The following is a 5,321-nucleotide window of genomic DNA, read 5'->3' as shown; positions in this document are numbered from 1 at the left end:
TCTTAAATGGACCACAATAACAAGGAGATAACTTAGGAACAATATTGACCTTGAGATTTTTGAAATGTTTCGATACACATAAAGAAACAAGATCTCTTTCTTCAAAAGTAGCTGAACTTCATTTTCAATAGTGTACTCTCCATATCTATTTTGAGCTTATTTAACATTTAAACGAGCTAAATGTAACATGGACATATGATCTTGTAAACATTCCTTGACTTGATGGATCTTACTATTGACTAACTCAACAAAAATAGGTGAATGAAGGTTGAAAGCCATAAATTAGCATCTGAACCCTTTAGACACAAGTTTGGCACTATTGTAAGAAAAATCTAAGATCCTCTCAATCTCCCTATTTGATTACATATGCAAGTAACATATCTTCAATAACCTAGTTTACGGGCTTGGTTTGACCACCTATTTCAAAATGATCAACCTTACTTCAGCTAAGCTTAGTATCCAACTTTTGGTATATCGCTTTCTAGAAGTGGCTATTGAAATTATGATCACAATCAATTACAATATTAGTAATTAATCCATAAATTATGAAGATTCCCACAAGTAGCTTTGTTAGTTCTAGAGTTTTAATAGTTGATTTGATAGAATAAAACTATACATCTTAGTAGACAATCTACAACTATCCAAATGGAGTCATGTCCATGGACAATAGTTGAAAGTCCCATGATAAAATCCATAGAGATAATTTTCCACTTCTCATCAAGGATCTCTAAAGCATGAAGTAGTCATCATGCTTTGAGGCATTTTGAGTTAACCTAGAACTTTTGGCAATGAATCATATAATCTTGTATCTTTTTTCTGCAAGTGTGCATAGTAAAATTATCAATGCACAAGCACATAGGTCCTTTGCTTCCGGGGTAACCTACACTAGGACTATCATGAAACTCATAAAAAATTTGCACCTGATGTAAAAGTCCAAAGGTACACATACTCTCCCTTTATGAAGTAAGCGTCCAACAATTATGTTCATCACTAGTGAAATTGAAACTTTGTGTAAATCCTTCTTGAACACTGCATTGAGTTCTTGAAAGATCACTTTCTTAATGATGTCACACCATGGAGTGTCAGGCAAGATCCTTCTTGAACATTACACTAAGTATTTGCAAGATCTCTTTTTTCATCATGATGTCACACCATGGAGTCGCAGGCATGCAACTTAAAACATCAACTACAACATTGTACTAGTGTTTACTATATCATACCATAGCGTCATACTCTTGCATTATTTCAGCTCACCTGGACTTATGGCCTTTCGAATCTTTCTATTGTGCAAACTGTTAGATGCTTTTATGATTTTTTTTGCCAAACTGGGCACTATACAAAAAATCTCGCCATTTCTGTAAAGCACGAATAATGGCATAAAGCTCATGCTTCATAAGAAAAATAATTTTGTTGCATAGAATCCAATAGTTTGCTATCAAATGCAACAAGGCATCCATCGTTGAGTAGAATTTCTCCAATAGCCTTGTTACTTGCATTCGTCTCAAGCACAAATGGGTTGAGATGATAACAAATAAGTTAAAATGGGTGTTGTAATTAAAGGTACCTTAAGCTTATCAAAACAACATTGTTGCTCTTTTCCCCAAGTGAATGCTTTACCTTGAGCATTTAATTGGCCCAGCATAGGAACTACATCTCAACATAGTCCTTGATGAATTACAATAGTAACCTACCATACCTAGAAAAATATGAAGTTCTTCTAAACTAGTAGGATGAGACTATTGTAAAATAACATCTACCTTAGCTGGATCCATTTGAAAATTAATAGAAGAGATAACATGTTCGAAGTAGTTGATTTATATTTTCAAGAAATCACGCTTGCTTAGGTTTGTATGGATTTATTCTCTCATAGAAACTCAAAAACTAGCTTGAGGTGATGCAAATGCTCTACTTTAGTAACACCATAGACCAAAATGTTATCAAGAAAATCAATAATGAATTTTTTGAATATGGCCAAAGTGTAACATCCATAATAGTCATAAAAGTGGTAGAAGAATTAGTTAAATCAAAGGGCATAACTAAAATTTGTTACAGCTACAAAACATGTCTATCATTGGCAAAAAAGTTGAAGGGATTTATGATCATAATTTTGAGCTAAAGAAGGACTTATGTTCATAACTTGGAAGTCCAAGTGCATAAGATGCCCTTGAATTTCTAAAAAGAGATTCTTAGCCTTGGTGTTTGACACATCTTTGTTTGCTCCATTCATGAGGGAGACAACATAATGGTGCAAGATAGGAGTCTAGGGAATGCTAAGATTTTTAACCAACTTGTAGACTATGAGTAGCACCATCATCAATTTGTATACAAACATGTGTACTATGAATGTTTCCATGTGCCATGCAACAAGCTCATATGGTCCAAAGACAAGCTGCCAGATAGCAGTAATCAAGAAACACTCATGGAGGAGCTCCATGTGAGAAACCTCCACCCGAGAGTATTTTGATGAGGAAGATAAGGGAAATATCTGTACCATATTCAAGGCCTTGCCTTTTTTGTTCTCCATAATGTTGCCTTCTTGGGATTTTCTATGATAGAAATCCTTCTTCTCATGCTTACAAAAACAGGTACAGTAAATATTTTCCTTCTTGGCTCTTAGAACTCTTTGTTTGAGAGTGTTCTCAAGGCCAGTTGAGATTCTTGGAAGATCTTCTTGTAGGAGCACGAGACTTATGCTTCTTATTGAATGCGAGTGACTGCGCAACTTGGGGGATGCACTTGTAGGTATGGAGGTATATCACATGTTCTTGGTTGGAGGATCGATTGTACTTCATATCGATTACAAATTTACATTTACATGAGAAGTATTTTAATTCAATTTTCAAGAAAATTTACAGGTTTGTGAAGAAAGAAGGGTAGTTTTATTCCAATACACAAAATGTGTGGAGGGTTTTTGTTATTAGGCTCTGATCGAATGTGATATAGAGGTTTTTAAAGATGCCTCCCACAAGCTACGTAGATGCTTTGTGCAAGTGTCTAAATTTTGCTTTCATTTTATGTAAAATGTCATCATAAATTTGTGCACGCTAGATAGCTTTAGAGATAAGATCTTAGGGTGAAGGGTTTTAACCTTGGATTGGTACTCTGGATCAAATCTGCAAATAAAACGCCGCACCTTCTCAAACTGATCAATTCCTTCTAACTTAAAAATGTTTTCTCTATAACTGGTGATGTACGGATAAATTTCTTCTGGCTTCAAAACGATTTCTCTATAATTGGTGATGTAACTAGTAAGTGTGTGATTATCTATCAGACACATATTCTAGGCATGCCAATTCCCATTGTTCTCATTCTGAGGAAGGAATTCTTCATGAAATGCAACCTCAAAAGATGTTGAAATGGTGGGTTTATGAAGTTCCTTGAGACTTATCTACCATCTATAGGCCATATATTGAAAAAACACCGCTCTACACTGGTCTCCTTGGGGCCCAATTCTACAAGGTCTTGGTCTTGACCACCATTGGATTGAGATTGCAAGACGACTCAACAAGAAAGGTTGTGGCACCATGGTCTCTGTGTGGAATTATCGTGGTGACAGAGGATGGTAGTCTTTACAAAAATTGAAGGAGGTCAACAACTTGTCCCTTCAAGAAGAGGTCCTTGTTGGTAGAATCTTGGATCTACCCCCACCTTGCTCCACAACAGTCGAGTTGAAGGTGTGGAAGTGGCTAGGGGGGAAGTCGTTTCTTTCTCCCTCAACAAAGAGCGTTTATGAGAAGATGGATTCCTCTGAGTAGTGGGTTGGGCATCTCAACAAAACTTGGTCGAAAGAGTGGAGCAAGTTCAAATGAAGCCAAGTGTTGGAGAATATATGGCACTATGAATGCGAAGAAGTCCAAAAAGTTTTCCTCTAGAATTTTTTTTTGGGTTTTTTGCCAATTGGGGACAACGACAAAGTGCAGGGCCTTGGCGGCGATGGTACTTGCATCATATGCAACCACGAAACTGAGACCATATCCCATCTCATATGGGGATGTCCAATGATCAAGTGCTTCACTGGAATTGTCTATAGATGGGTGGTTTGCCAACTTGGCACCCCTTTCTTCAGATGAGACCTTGCATTAGGCTGCTCCAAGTGATTGGATAATGAAGATATGAGGACAGAAATCTGTATAGATAGAGATAAAGTCCTTAAAGCCATACGGGTTTCTAGGAATGAAAAGAATGGAGTGCTACATGCAGAGCTAGTGCTAGAAACTTGTGGATGGCTTTGTCAAGCAGGAGGAAGCAACTTGCCGAGAAGAGAAAATATGGCACAACAACGAAAATTTTGTAACCTTGGATGAAGGGTTTATGGATGGTCTCAAATCCTCAGGGGGCTTTGTGCCCATTGAACTGATCTTTTTGTACTTGTTGGAAACCCCTATGCAAAGGATATGCCAGGGTTTGCATGTATTATTTTGGGTTAATTTAAGACAATCTCTAATGAGAATTAAAAAAAAAAACTTAAGCAATTGAATCTATTTATGTTCTTCATTTAAAAATTGAAAGAAATCAACAAATAAGAGTTTTCACAAAAGGAGAAAGGGAGTACCATTCTAAAGCTATAGCGATGGGATAGCGAGGCAGGAGGTGAGGCGGAGATGTTGATGTAGCGAAGCAGTGGGTGTAGCAGAGATGAAACAGGAAGGAGGTGAGGCAGAGATTGACGTAGCAAAGTAGTAGGTGTAGCAGAACTGAAGCAAGCTCTAACAAGTGCAAGTGGGTGCATTGGTGGTTGCAAGCACGCAACTAGGCTAAGGTGATCAGAGCAGGGGCTATTGCGGGACCTTGCTGGGGTGCAGGTTGAGTGTTGGCATCAAATGATTGATTTTCGAGGTTGGGTCCTGGTGCCAGATGTTGCAAGCTTTCATTAGTAGAAATCTATGCACTTACTGTTGTCTCTCCACAGCCTTGCGCCTAGGATCTCTCCTACCCACAAACCTTGCTCTCGTGGACACACCCTCCCCTCAATCCCACCTCACTCGCGCGCGCGCGCGCACACACACACACACACACACACACACACACACACACACACACACACACACACACACACACACACACACACACACACACACACACACACACACACACACAGAGAGAGAGAGAGAGAGAGAGAGAGAGAGAGAGAGAGAGAGAGAGAGAGAGAGAGAGAGAGAGAGAGAGAGAGAGAGAGATTGTATTATCATCCACGGAGGTCAAATATGACCCATGGGACCAAACAAAATTTTACAGTGGCATGCTTATATGTGAAGACATGAGATACGTATCAATTAAGGACTGAGGGTCCATCAAGAGAAAAATGAAAGAGGGAACAAAAT

This window comes from Adiantum capillus-veneris, chromosome 10 (genome assembly GCF_014529385.1).
Source record: "Adiantum capillus-veneris isolate H3 chromosome 10, ASM1452938v2, whole genome shotgun sequence".
In the NCBI taxonomy this organism is placed as follows: domain Eukaryota; kingdom Viridiplantae; phylum Streptophyta; class Polypodiopsida; order Polypodiales; family Pteridaceae; genus Adiantum; species Adiantum capillus-veneris.
Note: the sequence above shows the minus strand (reverse complement) of the source record.